The sequence below is a fragment of the Pinus tabuliformis genome, chromosome 6, assembly GCF_031772625.1.
Source record: "Pinus tabuliformis cultivar Carrire ecotype Pingquan chromosome 6, CPIR1, whole genome shotgun sequence".
Taxonomy (NCBI): Eukaryota; Viridiplantae; Streptophyta; class Pinopsida; order Pinales; family Pinaceae; genus Pinus; species Pinus tabuliformis.
In genome coordinates this window covers 2,037,340,271-2,037,365,201 of record NC_142292.1, presented here as the reverse complement: position 1 = coordinate 2,037,365,201, position 24,931 = coordinate 2,037,340,271, and positions in this window count along the sequence as shown.

Here is a 24,931-nt window from a genome sequence, read left to right as displayed (position 1 = left end):
ATCTTCGTTCGGGATATCATCAAATCAGAATGAAGATTGAAGACATTCCGAAAACGGCATTTAGAACTCATGAGGGTCATTATGAATTTTTGGTCATGCCTTTTGGCCTTACCAATGCACCTTCAACATTTCAAGGTTTGATGAATTCAATTTTCAAACCATTCCTTAGAAAATTTGTGTTAGTATTTTTTGATGATATACTAATCTACAGCAAGTCTTGGAAGGATCATGTTGAACATGTTGACAAGGTGCTACAACTATTGGAGGAGAAACAATTATATGCAAAAAGATCCAAATGTTTCTTTGGAGTCCAGGAGGTGGAATATTTGGGTCATATTGTATCTCATGAAGGAGTTAAGGTAGACCCTAGCAAAATTAAAGCCATTAAGGAATGGAAAATCCCCACATCCATAAAGCATCTGCGAGGATTTCTTGGGTTGACAGGGTATTATCGCAAGTTTGTTAAGAATTATGGGAGAATAGCAGCACCTCTAACAACATTATTGAAGAAAGATTCATTTTCATGGACTCCGGAAGCAACAAAGGCCTTTGAACATCTTAAAGAGGCAATGTGCCAAGCACCGGTCTTAGCTACACCGGACTTCACAAAAACCTTTATTGTGGAATGTGATGCTTCAGGAAATGGAATTGGTGCTGTTCTAATGCAAGATGAAAGACCCATTGCTTTTGAAAGTCGTCCAATCAAGGGAAAGTTTTTAAGCAAAGCTATTTATGAGAAGGAAATGTTGGCAATACTCCATGCACTTAAGAAATGGCGACCCTACCTAATGGGAAGACACTTCAAGGTAAAAACGGATCATGATAGCCTTAAATACTTTTTAGAACAAAGATTATCCTCTGAAGAGCAACAAAAGTGGGTCACAAAGATGTTGGGTTATGACTTTGAAATCATCTACAAAAAAGGGAAGCAAAATGTGGTGGCAGATGCACTCTCAAGAAAGGATGAGGATGTGGAAGCATTGTTGTGTGCCATTTCTATTATCCAACCAGATTGGATAAACGAAGCAAAGGAGGAATGGAAGAATGACGAAGAAGTGTGGGCACTTATTCGAAAGCTACAACAAGATTCCAGTACTTCTGATACATTTAGCTGGCAAAATGATTCGTTATGGTACAAAGATCGCTTATACCTCTGTAAGAATTCCCAGCTAAAACAAAAGATTCTTATGGAATTGCACACTTCTCCCTTAGGATTTTTAAAAACTTACCACAGGGTTAAGAAGGAATTTTTTTGGGATGGCCTTAAATCAGATATTCAAAAGTTTGTGGCGGAATGTTTGGTTTGCCAACAAAATAAAGTTGAAACAATTAAGACACCGGGTCTATTACAACCTTTATCCATTCCAAGCCAACGTTGGGAGGAGGTTTCAATGGATTTTATCACAGGTTTACCCAAGTCTGAGGGAAAGAGTGTCATCATGGTGGTAGTTGACAGACTTACCAAGTATGCACACTTTTGTGCATTATCACATCCATTTAAAGCCAGTACAGTTTCTACTGCATTTATGGAAACAGTTCAAAAGCTACATGGAAACCCAAAGATTATTGTAAGTGACAGAGATCCCATTTTCACTGGAAATTTTTGGACAGAATTATTTTCTTGTCTTGGTACTCAGTTAGCTCATAGCTCATCTTATCATCCTCAATCTGATGGGAAAACTGAGATAGTAAACAAATGTTTGGAAGGATATCTTCGTTGCTTTGTATCTGATAAACAGACACAATGGGTCAAATGGTTGCCTCTGGCTGAATGGTGGTATAACACTTCCTTCCATACAGCAACAAAAATGACCCCATTTATGGCACTTTATGGGTATCAACCACCATCCATCACATCATATTTAAGAGAAAATTCTAAGGTTCAGGCAGTGGAACATCACATCGAACATCAACAACAAGTCCTCCAACTCTTAAAGGATAACCTCGTGTTGGCACAAATAGAATGAAACAACAGGCAGATCAACATCGCAGTGAAAGAAGTTTTGATGTAGGTGATTGGGTATTCCTACGGCTACAACCATATAAGCAAATGTCCCTAAAGCAAGCTAAGAAGGATAATAAATTATCACCAAAGTATTATGGTCCGTACAAGGTGTTGCAAAAGATTGGTACTATGGCATACAAATTGGAGCTTCCTGCAGCTTCTCGATTGCACCCAGTTTTCCATGTTTCATGTTTAAAGAAGGTTATAGGTGACAAGCTCCCAGTTCAAACAATATTGCCAGAACTTGACGAGGAAGGAAAAATTATATTGGAACCGGAAGCAGTCACAGAAACAAGAACTCGACAGCTACGAAATCGATCAATTTCAGAGTATCTTATCAAGTGGAAGAACTTATCCGCTGAAGATTCCACATGGGAGGATGAGAATTTTATGCAGAAGTATCCAGAACTACTCAAGCGTTGAGGACAACACTTTTTTGAAGGAGAGGGGCATGTTGGGTCCCTATAATACTAGTGATTACCCCATTACTATTGTAGTTATACCCCTTATTTATATTGTTGTGCCCCTATTACCCCCATATTGTTATTTCTGTGCCCCATAGAATCCCTCTATTGTTATTTTTGTGGCTTTATATTATTATTGTTAGGTCGGCTGTATTATATTGTGACTCCTTAGACTCCTATATATAGAAAGGAGGTTTTGTCATTTGTATCATCCAAGAATTGTTCATTTATGTAATGTAAAGGAGGTTGCCCCCTCGAAGAGGTTGAATTCTAAGTCATTGATCTTTCTTTTCTATCTTTTCTTGAGCTGGTTTCATAACAGAAACTCTTAAGATGCATAGTAATGAAAGCATAGCTAATTACTTCCTATGTATAGATGAGATTGTCAATTGTATGAGGAATCTGGGTGAAGAAATTAAGGAAGTTGTCTTAGTTGAGAAAGTTTTGAGATCCTTGTCTACTAAATTTGAATCCAAAGTGTCTACCATAGAAGAAAAGGAGGATCAACAGAAAATCATTATGATGTATCTTGATGGAATCTTAACTACTTTTGAGATGAGAAAAGGAGGAGCATCAAATATGAGAGAAGCCGCATTTAAAGTATCAGCAAATGGAAAAGAAAAACACATTGAATCAGGATACATTTCAGAAGAAGAATATGAGGTAAATTTTGTCAAGAATCTTGAACGGGGATTTGGAAGGTTCAAAGGTAAGCTACCTTTCAAATGCTTTTCTTGTGGTAGAGTTGGTCACTACACTGCTAGATGCCCTCATAACAAAGGAAAGTTGTCTGATGAAGGTAATAGAAGTTATTATACTCATGATAAAAGTAATGAATCATCCAATAGTGATGAAGACATTAGACTTCTCATGGCATATGAAAATAAGGACATAGAAATAGAAGAAGTTACCAGATTAAATAACACCTAGAGACAGTAACCAGAGTAAGGGAGCAACTGCAGGATGTAGTAAAAGATCAGAGCATAACAATTTAGAGACTTGAATCTAAGATCCTCTCTCTAAAAGAAGATCTTAAAGAATCAAAGAAGCAAAATAAGGAAGCTCTTGAAGAACAAGAACATGAAGTGATCGAATTAAGGCAACAAGTGGAAGAAGGAAGAAAAGTTGAAGAAAACATAACGAAGCAATATCTGGAAAAGGAAGAACAACATCAGGTTGAGGTAAATATCTTAAAAGGTAAATTAGAAGAAAAGGATAAACTATTACGATTTCAAGACAGTACTAAGATTTTGGATGATGTTATTAGTATTCAAAGATCCCCTGCTATCAAAGCTGGTCTTGGTTTTTATGAAAATGTCAAAGGTGAATCTAGCTCACAGGGTGAGGAAAGGAATTCTAATGCAAAATCCAAAATGATCAACGAAGAGATAACTGGTCAATCCTAGCAACAACCAAGGAAAGAAATTCTTCAAAGTATATCTTTTCCTCCTAACTATGGAAGTGATAGTCGGTTATTTCCTCAAATGAATAATGTTGAATGTTATGTATGTCATAACTTTGGACATATTGCAGCTAGATGTAGAAGCAAAATGGGTCAAGGCCATCACACAAAAATATCATCACGCTCCAAGTACTTCAAGGGATATTGTTTTGCTTGCAATATGTTTGTCACAAAGCCATTGACTGCTATAGGAGGAATATGAAACATGTAAGATGTTATGCATGTAACAAATTTGGACATAAATTAAGCGAATGCAAGAGCAAAATTCGAACTCCAAAGCAAGAGGATCATACATCATCACAATTCCAGGTATTGAAGAAGACAAAATTAGAGATAGAAAGATGTGGCATAACTCAGTTAGATGACATAACAGACACAGGGGAAACTGAAAGTGTATACCTTCAGTATTCCAATTTGCATATGCAGATATTATGAAGATAAGTCACATATATACACGAGTTAGAGTTGCAGAGTTGCATATATGTAGCTCTGAAGAAAAGGCAACAGAACAGACTCAAGAAATGGTTCACTCATGGTATATGATGGTTGGCACAGGATCAGGGGGAGCATATGCTTCGAATAATGAATTGTTGGCATTATGGTTAGAATTCTTTGGCGATGATTCTTATTGACACATCTTGCTACTGATTGTTGATTGGCCAAGAGAATGGATTGCATATTACGGGTTTGAATGCTAGTGACAGATGCTTATAGTGCAGATCATATGGTGTATGAAAGTTACTGATGACTATCATGGTCTTGTTTAGACTCGACATGTGCTCAGGGGGAGCATGGACGAATTGGTACATCTTGGCATGTACAAAGGGGTAGCTCAATCAAAGATTTCATCATGCACTCAGGGGGAGTATGGACAACAGAATGCATATCAGGGGAGAGAATATCTTGGTCTTCCCTTTGCCCTTGATGTCAAAGGGGGAGAGTGACTTGGTGTGGATGTTGCCATCAAGTCCAAAGGGGGAGATTGTTGGCATTATGATATAGGTATGATACAGGTGTTGTCCTTGATGGCAACTCACTCAGATGACAGATCATAGTACAACTAGAATGATCAGAGAGGTATATGGAAGTTTTTTGTGACAATAATGTGTATACACATAGGTTTACCATCTACTAAGTCGTGTATACGTACACACGCATGTTTATAGAAGGAAAGGCACGTACATGTTGGGAATCTAAGTTTTGTTCTGTGGTATTTGGTCCATGGTATTTGGTCCGAAGTGTTGACCCTAGGTATTGGGTCCAAGGTATTGGTTCTACATGGTTTTGGACCATGGTATTGAGTAAGGCCTAAGACTATATAAGGAGAATATCATTAGGCCAAGAAAAAGTAAGTGTGTAAGTGATGAATATCTGATGAAGTGTGAGATCTAGTATGTTGGTTATGGGTTTGTGATTCTTTACTTGATCTGAACCTAAGAGGCACCTATGCAGTTGATAAAGGTTGATGGACCGGGATCATGAAGACTAAAATGCATTATCATTATATGGTATGATCATGAATAGATCTGATTACTGATGCATGTTTATTCTATAAATGTTATGATCTGGGTATGATTGATGTCTGGAATAGCTGCAACATTATGAGTTAATATTTGCAAATCCGTACGTGGGTTTGCTTTGGTAAAATCCTGTATACACGTTGGTTCGGTTCATCGGAGTAGTGTATACATTATGAAATATGATATCTGAACTTGCAGATGGTTCTGGTGGTTGTTGCAGAGTTCTGGGTTCTGTTCTGTGTTCTGGTAACTATGTTTTGATGACAGGGTTTCAGTGATTCAGTTGTTGGGTGATTTAGAGTTAATGATTGTATTGCAATGGTGATTGTTTTGTATTTATGGATCCAGTCTGAAAATTTATGAAACGTGGTCCCTGGAAGAAAAGAGAAGGTTGTAGCCTTTTGTAGGTTAGTACCTATGTACTAGTACTTTAGCTAGTACAAGAGCTAAGGGGGTTGTAGCTTTCTTCTAGGAGAAGCTGGAGAATGAGAGAAGGTTGTAGCCTTCTCCAGGTAGAAGCCTGTGTACTGGTATAAGACTGCACCAGTACAAAAATATTGTAAACAGAAGTTTCTTATTAAAAGAAGATAGAGACGAATTGCAGTAGGTGGTTTTCACCCACATTGGGTTTCCAGCTTATATCATGTTGTTCATGTGTGCTTCTTATGTGTGATGATATGTTGTGTTTTACTGCACCTGTTTACTGTTCATATGGTTAATAATGTTCTGATGCACTCATTGAAGATTAACTAACTGAATCATAAGTTTACTAGATATACACTAGTTTCATTAAACACAGTTGCATATACACGCGGGTATCCTTAACTGAAGTAGCGTATATGAATCTAGTAATGGAAATTCAAAGATTATTGATATGCTAATACTTATTCACCCCACCTTCTTAGTATTATTTCCAAAATTTCATGTTGCATCAACACTGCTCCCATGGCATAGTCACTGGAATCTGTCTCAATCTTAAATGGATGTTGAAGATCTGGTAGTGCTAGTACTGGTGTTGTAATGATTTTCTCTTTTAAGGTGTCAAATGCTTTCTGCTATTTTCCTCCCCACTGAAACACCTATTTCAATCCTATTAAAGCATGTAATGGAGCTGAAATCAAAGAAAGGTTAGCAATAAAATTTCTCTATTATTGTGCTGCCCCTAGGAAACTCCTAACCTTTGTAGTAGATTTGCGTTTAGGCTAGTTCACAATAACTTCTGTTATATACCTAGGGGGGATAATATGGGGTACCAAGGGAGGTACCCAAGGTAATAATGTAATAATGGGATGGGCCATAGTAATAAATAAGGTGGTTAACCCATGTCATGTAAGGGACCACAAGTAGTAATGTAATGGGCCCATGGTATTAGTTGATGGTATGAGGGAACCATGGTAATGACCCATGGTATTGTATGTATGAGACCTATATAGAGGCTAGAGACTCCACATGGAGAGAGATGAATATGAAGAGAAGTATTCTTGTATGAACAGGCATATGGCTTGTGGAGTGCTCTCCTTCCTTAAGGAGTGAATGTATGGTGTTGCCCTACCTTAAGGGTTTTGATCAATAAAGTATCATTTCATATTATTTCTGGGTTATTTTGTATTCTCTTATATTTTCATATCAGATCTATAATATTTCCGGGTTAGATCTACAACAAGTGGTATCAAAGCTACACCAATTGGTATCAGAGGATTAAAACTTCAACATATCACCACCCACATCACCCCGCAAGACAACCATCATGGAAACCAAGTAGTCACATGATGGATAGAAAGGAGAGACGATCCACCTACTACACATCAACACAGAAGAGCTGCCACGGTCAACTTCCATCTCAAGCGAGCGAGGCACCAGCGAGATCGAGGGTTCACCTTTCTCTTGGATGGCTAGATGCACGTGCATGGTATCAGTGGACTACTCTCTTGAGTAGATCTTATTATTTATGTTCTTCCCATGTTTTGAGGACGAAACATGCTTAGGGGGGTGGAATGTTATATACCTAGGGGGGATAATATGGGGTACCAAGGGAGGTACCCAAGGTAATAATGTAATAATGGGATGGGCCATAGTAATAAATAAGGTGGTTAACCCATGTCATGTAAGGGACCACAAGTAGTAATGTAATGGGCCCATGGTATTAGTTGATGGTATGAGGGAACCATGGTAATGACCCATGGTATTGTATGTATGAGGCCTATATAGAGGCTAGAGACTCCACATGGAGAGAGATGAATATGAAGAGAAGTATTCTTGTATGAACAAGCATATGGCTTGTGGAGTGCTCTCCTTCCTTAAGGAGTGAATGTATGGTGTTGCCCTACCTTAAGGGTTTTGATCAATAAAGTATCATTTCATATTATTTCTGGGTTATTTTGTATTCTCTTATATTTTCATATCAGATCTATAATATTTCCGGGTTAGATCTACAATAACTTCAACCTTAAAGGGATCTAACTTCAATTCACCACCCCCTACAATATAACCCAAATAATTTAAAGATGTTCTGCCAAATTCACATTTTGATGACTTTACATAGAGATTTTCTCTTTTTAAAACATGTAAAGTCTACTTTACATGCTTTACATGGTCTTCCCATGTCTTACTAAAAACAAGATTGTCATCTAAATAAAAAATTACAAAATCATCAATAAATGGTTTGAGTACATCATTCATAACTCTCATAAATGTAGCAAGAACATTAGTTAGGCCAAAAGGCATAACCAACCATTCATAAAGTCCTTACTTAGAAAGAAGTAGTTCTGCAACTCTGACCTGATGATAACCACTTCACAAGTCTAACTTATAAAAGTAAACTACTTCTTTCAACTGATCTAATAAATCATCAATACGAGGAAGAGGATAACGATTCTTGATCGTTATTTTATTTAGTTCTCTATAATCAATGCACATTTTCCACAAACCATCTTTCTTTCTCACCAGCATGATTGGAGATCCACATGGTGATGTGCTTGGTCATATAAACCCTTTATCAAGCAACTCCTGTACCTGCTTCTTTATCTTTGCATTCTCTAAAACTGACAACCTGTACATTCCAATGTTAGGTAATGGAGCATCTTGTTTCAGACAAATATCATGTGCTATTTCCCTTTGGGTGGCAAACCTTTAGGTTCTTGAAATATGATATCATACTCGGAAACAACTTTAACTAAATAAACTTTTTGTTTAGAATCACAACCTTCAAATGCATTGGAATTTTTAGGATCCTTTGCCTTTACAAGCAGTAGGAAAAAATGCTTACTTGAATTCACAATCTTTTCATCTGTCCTGAGTTTACGAGAGAATAGTTATCTTTGATTTTATGATCTCTTACAATATATTCCATTCCATCTTTAGTTAGTTGATACTTATTTTCAACTTTATAGAAAATAGCTTTCCTATCATACAAGTGTGGACTTCCCAAAACAATACCACATATATCCAATGGAACTATATCTAACTCAACCTCATCTACAAATGTTGATCCAATAGAAAACCTAAGTTTACATTGTCTCATTACTTGTAGTTTTGTTTTATCACACACCCAACCTAATGGATATGGCTTCTCATGAGGTTTTGTTTGTAATCCCAACTTCTTTACAATTGTTTCAAAAATCAAATTTACTTGTGATCCACTATCAAACAAAGTATCAATCTTATTGTTCTTGGAAATTACTCTAATATGAAAAAGCTCATTTCTTTCCCTCTTATTACTTTCATTATCAACATATTGTGCAGAATTACTTGTGGATGCTTCAGAATCTTTACCTTTAATACTTGTGGCTATAACTGTTGTTCATCGCTTGAATCTGATCCCAAGTCCTGTTGAATAGCTGCAACATTCTTTTTCTTCCTTCTAGAGAAATTCTTAGGTCTCCGTTCTTGATGCAAAGACCAGCAGTGTGCCTCATCATGTCCTTCTTTATTGCAATGAGTGCATGAAGGTTTATCCTTCTATACAGTGTTTGCTTTCCTCTCCTTCCATTTCAGTTTCTTCTTTCCTTGCTCTTGCTTACAGAATATTTAGATGACCCCCCAACCTCTGGGTTTACATTCTTACCTCTAGCTTCTAGATGTGTGGCTTGAATTGATACATCATCTGAGCTAGTGGAATTAAACATGAGAATAGTATGCTTTAAATAGCTATGAAGACCACCTATATACTTTAATAAAGTCTCAAGTGAATCTAATGATATACCTAGAGTTAAATCTCTCTTTCTCAATTCATGAGTATAACTTTGTACACATTGACCCTTCAACTGGCGAAAAGTTTGCCAACTCATCATGGCCTGCTACATGTAAGCTAAAGGATAGAATTGCTTTTTGATAGTAGAAACAAATTCATTCTAGGTAGAAATGATTTTACCATGTTTTTGTAGATCAGCTTATGTCTTGCCTTCCCACCATACTAGTGCAGTTCCTCCAAGTCGAAGGCTAGCCATATGAATCTTCTTCCTTTCTGAATCAACGTTCTGTACCCTACAATATACATTAATTTTTCTTATCCAATTATCTAGCTTTTCTGCTTTGAGTTCTCCATCATAAATTAGCAAATCAAACTTCACATCTAATTTGATTAAGGAAGTTTTCTTATTTTTCTTATCAGGGCTAGTTTTATGCAAAGAATATGATGAGGATGATGAAGGTGATGATGGAGGAGATGGTGGAGGAGGCATTTCCCATTTCCATTTGCCTTCTAGATAGGAAACTAGAAAAGGTTCCTCTGCTCCTTTTTCTAGTTTAGGTGTTGAAGTGCTTTCACCTCAACCCTTCTTAAATTCCAGATATATTTCTTCCACCATAGCTCGGATTGTCATGAAACTTTCTATAAACTGATATTCTGATCCCAATGGAGCTTCTTCTGCCATTATCCTCTGAAAATAGACTCTTCCAATCTCTAGATTAGCCTCAACAAGTTCTCCTTCTCCTAGTCTAAGATTTAATCTAATTAGCATTCAAAATCCAGCACAAGCATTTCTAACCTTAACAAAACCAAAACCAAATGCTCTGATACCACTTGATCTGAAAATGAGATCTTAAATCAACATTAAGGTATTACAGACTCATGTGCAGGAATTCCTATATTACTTAGTGCAATGGATCAAAAATATTGTGAATAATATAGACCATGAGGAATTAGAAAACATAACAATCACACATCAACACAAGCAAAACAATGAAGGAGTTCACCAGATCCCCTGGCTATGTCTCCTGGTCCAAGTTTTTAGTGTCGACCTCTATATTATGTCTTCAAGAGCAGAATATTACAAGTGTGAGCTCAAATAGAGTCTCAACACAACAGTGACAAAACAATAGGGATTTACTCGAAATCCTTGAGCCTAAAAGAGTGCACAGACTCCCCCTCTTGCTCTCTATCTTCTGCGTTCTCTTGATCTCTTCTCTTCTTTGTCCTCCTTATTTTCCCTAGAGTTTCTTTTAAGCCTCTCGTCTCTGTCCATTCATCTACATTCTTGGGCTTTCTGGCTCCCAACCATTGTACATTTAACTCCCTGTCGAGCTTTAAACAATCATTGTAAAATTCTTAAGGTATGGTGGCCAAACGTTTTCAAATGGGAAGGACCAACGCAGGTGAAAATCCCAAAGAATTGCTTCTCTATTTACACAGAGAAATACACAGGAAATACTCTAAAAACTGTTACGATTTCCGCCAAGCTGGACTTCAAATGATATTGAATCTGACTTATAATCCTATCGGGTCTGCACTTGATCGTTATTGCAAGTCGCAGTGCTACGATTATAATCCCTTTGTATTTGATCCATATCAGGAATACACAGAGATACATAGGAAAACGCTTATTATCGGACTTCAAATTTTATACAGCGGCATCTAAAATTCCTTTCTGGTCCACCCTGATTTCAATCACATATCGCATGTCAACGACCCTTTGTATTTGGTTCTGATCCCATTCCTCCGCTGATCACTGATCACCGATCGATACCGTCGGCCCATCACAATCACAATCGCATTACCTGCGGCCTATTGACATCACCCCTTTGTTATATTGCGATGCGATAAGTCGCAATCGCTTATTGCTTGTGTCTCTAGTCTGCAGTAAGTCCTTCCCTTTTAAATCTATGATGTGATATACATGGTCTCCATCATTGATCTGTGCACTGATCTGACGATCCACGTTATATCGTTGGATCGCAGTCGCAACTCACTCAGGGTTAGCGCTGATATGCCCCGCTAACCTCCGCCGATGCGATATCGCCAATTTGATCTGGATTGTTGATCGGCCCAATCCGACGGCTGTTGTGCAGCACCATTTGAACCTCTACTTAGCTCTGTTTCCACCAATTCTCACTGTTTTCCTCTGATATAATGTTTCCCTATAGTTTTATATGAGTACTTAGACTTAGAGGTTTTTAAGATCCATTTGGATTAATGTGGTATAAGAGAAATAGGAAGTTGAAAACAAATTAATAAGGTCTTTAAAAAAAAGTGATAAATCTGAAATACAAAATTTTGATGAAGAAGCCAAGGATGGTAGTGGAAAGAAAAAAGGTGAAAAAGAAAAATTTGGATGTGAAAGCTTGAGTTTTAAAGGAGATGTAGTATTTGACAAGGGCGCATATTTTTTCTTTCTTACATGAGGACATGCAATGACCTCCTTGTGGGGGTATGTAAATCCTCATGAATGCTTCATCTTGACACTCTTCTTTGCTCATTTTCATTCTCCTTGACCATTAATTTTAACTTGATAGGCATCAAATTGCAACTTTTTGACATAGTAAGGTATCAATTATCCTATTTTTCATATTTCCTAAATGTTCCTTATTATTAAGTTAAATTGTTCATTCGCTACCGAATTCGTGCAATTTTGCAGCCAACTCCATTGTTGAACAGGGTCCAAGGCGCCATTCAAGGAAAGAGAGATATGGGCATAAATAGTTTTATCCCCACAATGATCTCCTCCTATTCATTTTCACCAAATCGTTAGAAGAAATCCCAAATCACTTGGTCAAAGGAAAAAGTCAACATGTAGCTAGAGCTAGTGAGTGAGAGTCCGAGATGAAAATCTCTCATGATTTTCTTTGCTGAATATAAAATCATTAGTGAATCATTATATATTTCTCAGTTTGATAGTTGAATTAGAACTTTGTTAGTGGAAAGTAGGCATGAAAGCCTCAAACATTTATTAAATGGATTTTATAAATACTGTAAGGCAGAAAAAAACAGGGGATGATGTGAATGAATATTTTATGATTGTAATCATTTTTGAAACTTCTGTTTTTATTTAATGGAAGTTCCTTCAAAGACTTGATGCACAGTTAACTGCTCATTGAAGCTTACGACCACATGTTTGTGGAGGGCCCTTACAAACAGTGAGGGTTTTTAACTAGTATATTTTTCCTTTCTGTTATTAAGTGTTGTAGTATTTGTAGAAAATCTTATGTAGGTTAACCCAATAATGCAATATAAATCAAAGAAGAATACTATAACCTACTTCTAATATAAATTTGTGGAAGCTTAAATATCAAGCTGAATAATATAACCAGAAGAAGAAGAAACAATCGCACAATACACAGGAAAATACTTTGGGGAAAGCCTCAGCTAAAAGCCCCACTATCTGTATTATCATACAAGGTGGAAATACATAAGAATTATACAGAGCCTTAGCTCCCACAGCTAGCTAGCTCTCAATACAATCCTCACAGATTCTCACAGGAAATCTTGGCTTCTCTCAAGCCTTCCTCTCTACACTCCAAGCTCCTATTCCCTTGCGTTGTTCCTCTGGGATGATCTCACCTCACCAAGTGGAACTCTCTGATCTCACACACTGTCAGAACTGCACAATCCTCAAGGAATGATACCTTGACTGCATGCATGAGTTTTCTTTATAAGAAAACACATGCAACTGATATTACACTATCCTTATCTTTAATCTCAACTGGGTCTTTCTCATAATAGACATGCATGAGTTTCTGATGAGGGAATCTTCAGTTAACTAGAGTACACTAGTTGAGTTCATGCATGCATCAACTGACTGTTAAATCTCTATTAGTTCCTAAAATAGTTTGGAACTAATTTAACTAGACTTAACTCAGTAAACTAAGTTAACTAATTTCAAATGAAATATAACTCAATCTTATCTCCTTAATTTAAGGTGTATCTTCGTAGTTTAAGGGATAACTCTTGCATGACTTTAGAAAGACTTCTAACTTGAATTTCTCCAACTAATTAATTCAAAATTAATTAATTAACTAATTCCAAGTAGCCGTTAAGACTAAATTCGATTTTAATTCACAATTTAATTCAAGGACAAATTAAATTGGAATATTCTTGTTTCCACATTTCAGCACTCCCTCTCAACAAGAAAGGGATTATCTGCCACCCCGATCTTGTCTCTGTGGAACTCGAATTTACACTTTGACAATGCCATTGTCAAAATGTCAACATCTTGTTGCTCTGCTGAAATATACTATAGCAACATGATCCTCCCATCATCAACATCTTGTTTTACCTTGTAAAGCCAACAGGAACTCACAACTGACTTGTTCTCTGGTCTCGAAACCATGTCCCAAACATTGTTACAAACCATAGAGTCATAGGCCTCCACCACAGCATAAACCCAAATTGTCTGTTGCACTGCTTCCTTAAAGGAAGATGGCTCAGTCTCAACACATTCCCCAGTAAGGGCCATGTATCCAGTCTACCACTTAGGTGACCTCCTTTGTTTGCGCTGAGAATATGGTGCTCCCACATTCTCTCTCGCATCCTCCAACAATCTGTTAGCTTCTCTTTTGAGCTTTAGTCCATCTCTAGAAGACTCTTCTTGAGTGGATGTCTCCACTCCTAGAACCTTTGCATGCGGCTTCTCCACATTAGTTTGAGGCTCCTCCTCCTTAGGAACCCACAGTTCCTCCACACCCTGCAGTTGGACCTCCCTCGCAAGGGAAACTAGCATGGCCTTCTCATCATCAAACTTGAGATCTCTGCGAACCACTGTGCTTCGACTGGTAGGCAAGTACACTCAATGTTTGTGAGGTGTATCAATGTACCCCACCAGTATCCCCAACTCTACATTTGGCTCAAGCTTCTTCCATGCATCCTTTTCCACATAGAAATATACTGATGAGACAAAGATCCTGAAGTGACCCACATTTGGTCTTTTACCAAAGAAAGCTTCCTATGGTGTCTTCATCCCAAGTATGCGATGTTGGCTTCTATTATGCAAATAGACCATTGTGTTTCATGCCTCAACCCACAAGGGAAGTGGTAGGCCTTGGTCATGCATCATTGAGTGTGCTGCCCCTACAATAGTTCCGTTCTTCCCCTCAGACACCTCATTCTGTTGTGGGTTATGAGTTGTCGTCAACTATCATTTAATTCCTTCCACTACATAGAAGTCATTAAACCCTTGAGAGACATATTCTCCACTGTTTTCACTTCTCAAGGCCTTGATCTTCTTCCTTGACTCTTTCTCAACCAAATCTTTGAACTCACAAAACTTTGTGAAGGTTTGGTCCTTCTTCTGCATTAAATAAATCCTGCATTTACGAGAATAGTCATCAATGAAAATAATAGAATACCTTTGCTTCATTGTATATGTCATCGAGAATGGTCTGCATACATCAGTATGAACTCGCTCTAATATAGCCTTTTCTCAACTGTCTCGATCATGAAAGGAAGAGTTGGTGTACTTTCCCAAGGTACAACCTTTGCATGTGTCAACTTTCTCAAGTTTACCTTTGGGAAGTCCTGTAGATATCTGTTGCATTATATTCAAAGCCCCATGATGCAAATGGGCCAATTGCCTGTGCCAGAACTCGCCAATGTCTTTGCTTTGCACCAATTCTACTTTCGTACTCAATGCTGCACAGTCATCTACCTCTAGTTTATAGAGATTCTTCACTTGAATCCATATCCTGTTGGTCTGACCCATGGCTATGTGTCTTAGGAATGCCTTTCCTTTACTGAAGATAACATCATAGACTTTTTCCTCCAACATTGCAACTGATACCAAGTCCTTCTTTAGTCCAGGCACATACATCACATATGTCAAGGTGATCGGAGCTCCATGCTCCCTCTGAAAAGCAACTGTGCCCACTCTTGAAACACTATACCTTCCATCGTCACCCATCTCTATGCACATCTTGAGGTCTTTCTCCTCCAAGGCACTGAATAAACTTTTATCATCGGTCATGTGGAATGAGGCTCCAGTATTAAGATACCAGACACAACCCATCATCGACGACACCATGCATGCGATGAGGGTAAAGTCCATTTTGAACTGAGAGGCTAATGCCTCACCTTCCGATCCTTCTGAGGAACCCTTATTGGACTTCTTCGATGGGTAATTAGTTTCATAATGTCCCATCTTGTGACAATTAAAGCATCGCACTTTAGACATGTCACCCTTCTTCCCTCCATGAGAAGAATTCGATTTGGAATGGGAAGCCTTCCTCTTCCCTTTCCTTGCCTTACTTGCTAAGGCCAGATTTTCTTAATCATCATCCTTAGATGAAGAACCATCTTGTGTGCTCCTACTGATCTCCTCCTGCATAAGATCCAACCACATTTGTTCCTAATTCAATAGTTTCTCCCTTCCATTCAGAGAGTCCTGGTAGCTATTCAAATTCTTTAGAAGGCCAAGGAGAGTGAGGCTCGCCATATCATCATCGGTAATAGTTATTCACACACTTCCAAGCTCATATCTACAGGTGGTGAGCTTGTTCAGATATGTGGAAATAATATTTCCCTCTTCCATCTTGATTCTTCAAAGCTTATCCTTGAGCGCCAATTTCCTCTGGTCGCTATTATTCTGGTAGAGGTCCTTCAATGTCTTCCACATTGAAAATGGAGTCTCCTTCCCATGGAGACTTTGAGACAATATGGTCTTGAACTCCCTCAAGGATGATCCGTCTCACCTTCGCCACACACTTCTTCCACTCAGCCAACTCTTGTGCATTAATTGAAGCTAGATTTTGCATTTCTTGATCAATGAATTCCTTCAAGCTGTTTCCTTCTAATACATCCTCCATTCTATCTTTCCATGCTATGTAATTCGAGCTACCTTCCAAGGCATACTCAAGTCTCAGGCCATATAACTCCATTGGTCAACCTTGAAGTATGATATGAATTTGATTTGCACCTACAACCACAAACTTCAAAATTTGAATTCTCCTCTCAGTATACTCTTCATAGCTCTGATACGGTGTAGAAAATATCTACAAATCCAGCTCGATACCATGTAGAAAATTTGATGTAGGTTAACCTGATAACGCAATATAAGTCAAAGAAGAATACTATAACCTACTTCTACTATCAATTTGTGGAAGTTTAAAGATCAAGCTGAACAATGTAGCTAGAAGAAGAAGAATCAATCACACAATACACATGGAAATACCATGGGAAAGCCTCAGCTAAAAACCCCACTATCTGTATTATCATACAAGGTGGAAATACATAAGAATTATACAAAGCCTTAGCTCTCACAGCTAGCTAGCTCTCAGTACAATCCTCACAGATACTCACAGGCAATCTTGGCCTCTCTCAAGCCTTCCTCTCTACCCTCCAAGCCCCTATTTCCTTGCGTTGTTCCTTTGGGATGATCTCACCTCACCAAGTGGAACATTCTGATTTCACACACTATCAAAATTGCGCAATCCTCAAGGAATTTTACCTTGATTGCATGCATGAGTTTTATTTATAAGAAAACATATGAAACTAATAGCACACTGTCCATGTCTTTATTCTCAACTGGATGTTTCTCAGAATAGACATGCATGAGTTTCTGATGAGGGAATTGTCAGTTAACTGGAGTACACTAGTTGAGTGCATGCATACATCAACTAATTGTTAACTCTCTATTAGTTTCTCAAACATTTTGGAACTAATTTAACTGGACTTAACTTAGTCAACTGAGTTAACTAATTACAACCCAAATATCACTCAATCTTATCTCTTTAATTTAAGGCTTATCTCCTTAATTTAAGGGATAACTCTTGCATGACTTCAGAAAGACTTCTAACTTGAATTTCTCCAACTAATTAATCCAAAGTGAATTAATTAATTATTTTGAAGTATCTGTTAAGACTAAATTTGATTTTAATTCACAATTTAATTCAAGGACAAATTGAATTGGAATATTCTTGTTGCCACATTTCAACAGTATTTTCACATATGTTCATTTTAGAATTCTTAGTTTGATTCTAGATTAGATAACAACATTGATATTTATTTTGATTAGAGAAGTAGTAGCGAATTTGTTTATTAATTATTTTTGGATCATCAAATAGAAATATTAATCCTAGCCATTTATATTTTTGATCTTCTTATGGTAGTTTTACAATTCTCTTTTATAGTTTTTGCAGCTGATTTGAATCATCAAAATACCAATGATTTCCTTGTGATTGCTTTGGAAATTCATTAACAAGAATTTCAACTTCATAACATAAGATGTTTTTCTCTATAGATTAGGGTATGTGGATTTCTTTCAACTTTATGCTCAGAGGACTTGTATTCAAAAGTTCTCTTAGCTTAATTTCAGAAGAAGAGTGGTTTGTTTATAGTTACTTTCTTGAACATGCAATTTTGAAGAAAGTGAGATTTAATTTAGTTTTCATTCTACAAGTGTGATTTTATTTTTGCAAGTGTGAGTTCTTTATGGTCTCATTTTTCAAGAAAGAAATATAGATTTAAATTCACAATCATTTTATTTTCCTTATATAGAAATGTTAATTTCATTTTGAAATAGGAATACGAAACTTAAAAACACATTTCCAATAACTCAATCAATTAATAAATCCAACTTAATAAAAGGTCTTATAGCATATATTGTGCACTCGCACTTCATAAGTTTACCAATTTCGGTCGATAATTTATGTAATCAATTTAAGAAAACTAAATTGGCAAACATTTTGGCGCCGTTGTTGGGGAAGTGTAAATAGAAGTCTTTATTTCTTTTGGATAGTAATAAAAAATAAAAAAACAACAAAAATATGATATTCATAGGGAAAGGAACTCTAGGGGTATATTTGTAGGTAGAGGAAAGAGTTTAATTCCAACAACATCACTCACTCCACCATGACCTCGTAGTGCCACACCACCCACACAGACTCGAATTCCATCCATATCAGGTAAAAAAAACTCCCTGAGGTATTAAGATCTGAAATCCAACCTAGAGATTCACCAACATCATCAACAGAAGCCATAATAGAAGAATAAGATCCCATATCCCCAACAACAAGAGTAATTTTCCTATCTTCAACTGGAGAACAACTTCTAGCTCAAGAGATGAAATTTCCTACTAAAGAAGAGGAAGAAGAAGCTTATTTTGATAAACCATTGATATAATAACCAGAGGAACTAGAGGAAGTTGAAAACCCAATCTTGGAATAGGAACCCTATATTAGTTCTGAAGAATCTACAATGGTTGGAGAATGGGAAGGAGAGGTACATAATTTTAATGGTGAACAACCTATGATTGGAGAAGGAAGAGGAGGAAATAGGGGAGGTGGAAGAGGTGGAGGAAGAGGAAAAGGAAGAGAAGAAGATATAAATCCAAAAACCTTTGGATTTCTTATCCTCGTTGAAGATATAACTATGTAAATGAAAAATGTCTCACCCTCTATCCTTCAAAAATTCCATGGACTAAGGAGTGAAGATCATGAAACATTTCTCTTTGAATTTTATTTCTTGTGTAGATCATATGATTATTTGCATGATGCTCAAATGTTGAAAGTATTCCCTGTAACCCTTAAATATCTAGCATGAAAATGGTTTATGATTTTAAAAATAAACTCCATAAGAACATGGGAACAAATGAAAACTACATTCTTAGAAAAATATAAGGAATGTCTGTTTGCCCCATAATATTAAGGATGAAGTTTTTAAAATGGTACAGAAAGAAGATGAAAATCTTGAAGACTTCATTGAAGGATTTGCTTATAATGTTAAAAGGGAAAATGTGAATAATCTAGATGAGGAAACTTTGAAATATCTCTTCTTGAAATCCATTAGAGATGAGTGGATTGATATTCTAAATCTATTGGGTAAGGGAGACATTTCATAGTTTTCATTGGGACAAATTTGTGAGTTGTGCATACACATTTCAAGAGGCAAAGCAAGAACGAGGAAAAATCCAAGAGATCCTCTTTTATCAAGGATTAATAAGTCTTCAGCTGGGATGGTAAGTAGCGTAGAATTAGGAAATTTTCTTGATAATTATAAAACAAATATTTTAGGGAGTCTTGGTGAAAAAATTGACACCGTTAAAATACAAAACAAGAAAAAACTGAAAATGTTGCATTGCCTTTTTTTTTTTTGCCCTAAGTGCAGAAATAAAGATGTCTTGAGAGAATGTCCTCTTGATTTAAAGAGTGTAAAAACTTCTATTATATGTGTGGAAAATCATGATACAAAATAATTTCCCTCAATATTAGGTCATAAAGTTGTCTCAAGAAGAAGGAGTACCAAATTAGGAAGATCCTCTTTGTTTTATTGCTAAAAGGCCTTGGCAGAATCCACAACTAGATATAGTCAAGGATTTAACATTTAACCATTTGCACAATCTGGTGAACACCAGTATTGCAGCAATAATGCTGCAACTCCTGGGGCTTCCTACTTTACTTTTATCAACCCGGTAGTTCGTAACAAACTTGGAAGTGATGGTGCTGTATGCACAAGTACTAGCTCTTACTGCAGGCTGTCACTTAGTCAGCTGGCGCAAGTTCGCTAGGAGTTCTCAAAAGAAGATTTGAACTATGATAAAAGGAAACTAACTCTACAGGGGCTATTCTACTTGTATAAAGAAAATGAAAACTGAAATGTAATGCAAACCCTACTAAACCCTAATTTACCCATTAACCCTACTTTTGCAAGAAAAGAGATGAAAACTGAAGAAATGAGTGCCATTGACTATTGAAAAGGTAAATTGAATTTATTCAAGATACTTTTGAAAAGAAATAAGAAGAAAATATATTTTTGTGCTTTTGAGTGTTTTTATGTGGAATGATTATGCTTGTGATTTATCTGGTTGTGATTGTGCAGAGGTTTGGTGGAAAAGGAAGATGGAGTTGGTTGTTGCAGAGGTAGAGGGAGGTGTGGAGAGGTCCTAAGAAGCCCCTAGTACCCTTCTAAAGACTTCCATAGTGATCGGACTTTGAAAAATCACTCACTGGAAGTTCTACAGCAGGCTGCAGGGGATCTACAAGAGGATCTACAAGAGGAGGCCGAAATCTATTTTTGGAGTTTTGAAGGTGAAAAAAAGATGGGAAAGGGGAACTGAAGGCTAGATGAAGGTATTGAGGTGTCTAGAACTTGTCAAGGAATATCAGGGACGAATGTGATGGTTGAATTTGTCCAAATGTCAAGAAAGCATCTTTATGGAAAAAAACACAGAAATTAGGGCAGATTGGTGAAATGTTGCAAATGAGCTAGGAAATCTATAAGAAGTGAGCTGGTGTTGGCTGTTTTATAGAGGGATGGTGAGATGAGATGTCTTGCAAGATATCTGCACATTTACTTATCAAAACTGACCAAAGAAAGAACTAAAAACATAATTTTGTCTAGCTTGACCTAATTTCTGACCTATAAACACAAAATGTTGAACAGTACCTTATGAAAAGAAAAGCATGCGAGAGAACTATGGTAAAAGAATAGGAAATGATCTAAGCAATTGAATCTAAACCAATATCAACTTTTCCAAATCAAAGTATCACACTAGGAGTTGCATGGAAGAGAAAAAACTGTGTTTTAGGTGGCAACAGTAGTGCCTTGACCTCAAATCATAGACCCAGGAAGGGATAAAGGAGATAAAGACCTGCTATTGGCCTTTTTGGATCTTTTTCTATCATTGCAACAACTTACTTAATCAACTTGAAACAAAAACAACTATACTAACCATCAAAAGCAACCTAATCTAACAAAGTAAAATGAATCTATGCAACATAAATTAACTCATGAATTGAAACAAAAGCATATAAATACACAAAATGAGGTGTTGGGAAGCTTGGGTTGGGCCCTAACCCAAGAGCTTCAGCCCTCTGAAAAATATCAGTGCTAGCTCAAAAGCTGTTTCATCTTCATTATCAAAAATAGCAGTTACATTACATAAATTGTTCTAAAAAAGAACTCGAAAATGAGTTGAACACAATGCTACACAAAAGTATGAAAATCTACTAATAACTGGCTAACCTACTGAGGCTCTAAGCCTCCTTATTTATACAAATGGGAACTTCCAACAGTTCTCCTAAAATCAAGGAACTCGGCTTCCTAGAACTGAAGATAAACAGCAGTCCTACTTGACTTGCTCGGCTGTCCCTTGGAATCATCAATGTGGGCCTTGTGCTTCGAGTTGCCAATGGAGGATTCAAGGAAAGGGGTCATCAATGAAGGAGACACCCCCCCTACAAGTCCTCTTCCATGTTTTCCTCGATTTTGGTTGCCATTTGCTCATAAATTCCTTGTCTTTGTCCAAAATTGTCTAAAAAATCTTTATAAAACACACATTAGACTACATGGCAAAGTGACCAACACAATTCACTCTATTAGCATAAATATATTCAAAAACATGCAACAAACAAATGAGAATGGTGGATTAAGTTGAAATAAGAGGCAGAATGAGCCCATATAATTACCCATTTTTTGGGCTCATCATCACCCCCCTGCTAAATGGGTTTCTCATCCTCTGAGCAACTAATCTAACTCTTCATCTTTAATGGATCTGACAGATTCCTTGACATCCCAAGCCTCTGATGTGATGTCTTCCTCTCTATCATGGAAACCTACTTTCCTATCCACTTCTTCCCATTGTTTCTATTCTTCCTCCTCCTTAACTCATTCCAATAGTCCTAGTAGTAGTGGAGGATTGAATTTAAGACCAATCCAGTTGGCTTTCAAATTTTGCATTGAGTGCTTATACAGGGGAGCTCTCCTCATGGCTTCCCTCATCCTATTTGAGGAGTGATACTCCCTGATCCTTAGGCTATGTGCAAATGTATTCCACCTTCTCATGTAGGCATGAATACAGTCATCGTCAAACAATCTCTCCATATCCTCGAAATGAGCAATAGTCTGTGCTTGCTTGTCAACATATTCAAGGAGAACTTGAGGATTAGTTGTAAAGTGTTGGTGGGCATAGATGAGAGCCAAGGGTTCTGCTGTTTCTGCTCTAATCATCAGGGGCTCACTCAACTCTTTTGCCATCATTTTCTGAATTTCCACTACCCTCTTCTCTTCATGGCTCATCCAAGAAGCCATATCCATTAACTGAAAATCTCCCAATGCAGCATTTGGATCCCATAAATTCATGTCAGTATGTGCCATGTTGTGCAGGTAAAATTATGCTAGCTTTTCTTTATCCTCAGTTGAACTGTGGTCACACAAACGCATAAATTGGCCATAATATTGAAATGTTATTGTGCCCCTCTGGGCCAGTGTCTTAATCTGAAATTGGAGCCACTGATATTTGAGGTACATTGCATATGATTTGGCTAGCTGCCTGCACTGCAATGCTTCCATTACCCAGCTGGCCATGCAGGGTAATTGGGCTTCCTTTTCCTGTAGTGCCTTTTCAAAATCAATACTTATGTTTATGCCTGGGATTCTTTTTCTTGTTGTTGTTTCATCAATGTCTCACTATCGGTATGGGGTTCTTTGTCTTGTTGTTGTCTCTCTGCTACCTCACTATCTGCCTAGGGTCCTTCTTTTTGTTGCTGTCCTTTCAAGATTGATAGCTCATTTCCTCCTTGAGGTTCCCTTTCTTATAGCTACTTTTTCAACAAGTCATTTTCTTCCTGCAATTGAGCTCTTCTGATGCTCTCTGTATGCCTTACCATGCTCAATTCTTTGCTCATCTCTCTCAACTTGTCTTCCATGTGCCCTATGTCTTCAACCCCTTTGGATTTTGCAATCTGCATCCATGTGTGGGTCCTGACTCTTTCCTTTTCCAGCTCGAAGAAAAGAGGCACTGCAAACTTTTGTGGGATGATCTTCCCACCTTCCAGAAGGTTGTAGTAGGAGCCTAAGTTAGGTTGAGGTCCAGGCTCTGGTATTTCTTTTTCCTTATCTTCCTCCTGGGTCTATTCGTCTGCCTTCTTTTCAATTTTTTCAGTTTCTTTGAGATTTGATAATTTCTCCTGCAGAGAGGTTTATGCCTCCTGTAGGACTTCTTTAGAGTCCATTAATTTGATCCTTTCCTTCCAGGTAGAGGTCTTATAGCTTCCTCTCTCATAAGTGATGGAGATTTGGGGGAGATTCCTCCTTTGTTACAGTAGGTGCATCCTCAATGATGATGGGTTCTTTCAAAGGTGGCTGAGGCTTGCCCATCTTTATTCTGGTGCTCTTTCGAGCTTTGAAATACATAGATGGCTATCTTTTTCTTTTCCCTTTTTCCTTAGCTGGAGTGCTAAGTGCAGCAAGAACAGCTATTGTTTCTCTTGCTAGTGTCTCAGGAGACACTTATTGTTGTTGTTTTTCTTCTTCTTCCTACGCAATTTTGCCTGTGTCTGTTGTTTTTGTTGTCTCTGGTGTTGTTTTCTCCTCTACTTGCTGAGTTTCTGCCTTTCTTGTGGTAGTATTTTTCTGAGCTGTCTTGGGCTTCTTCTTTTTTAGTTCTTGTCCTCTTCCTTTTCTCTGCGTTTGATGTTGTTTTCTTCTATGCTTTAGGTTCAACTATGGTTGTGTCATGTTTCTCCTCTCCTCTCTATTATTCTTCTTTTTCATCTTCTAATTGAATATTCTATGTTTCCTCATGGATTTCCTTCTCAAGTTCCTCTTTTTTCTCCTCCTCTTCACTTCCAGATGAACTAAGGTTATCAGTGAGAGTTTTTATGTCATCTTCTCTAGTCATGTTCCTGGAAATTTCCCAGGCTATAAGGATTGTGTATGTGTGGAGGGCATCCTCTACCAGCAATTTAATGAGCCAGTTGGTTTGGAACTCCTGCATTCAATTTTGTGCCACACTCTATCACAGATTGGAGGAGAAAATATGGAAGACTGAGTTTTCTAGATGCAGGTAGGTCCATTCCATATCTTAGTTCATGCAGCTATCTGAAATGATAACCATAGACTATATTGTATCTTCCTTCACAGGAGATATATTTCATGATTTGGTAGCTGACCTCACCCCATGGATAAGGTATACTTGTCCTTCTGATCCCATTCTTATCCTCCATAGGATGTTCATCAGGCTAGAAAAAGGTCTTTTTAGCAACCTGTCCTAGTGGTTTTTCTTCTTTGCTCCAGGGGAGCCGAAGTGGAATACCTATAATTCTACTGATGAATTCTGGTGTAATTTCTATGGTTAAACCCCTAAAATTGACTGTAGCATGGGTTTTTGAATGGGGTCTTAAAGACAATAAAAATTCCTTTGTAATTTCCTCATCATACCCATGAAATTTCTCAAAGAAAGGCATCCAATTTGCCCTGGTAAAGAGGGCAACCACTTCTGGGTGTTCATGTAATTTGGTGGAATTTAGAGGCTCCTTTCTCATAAAACCCCTTGTCATG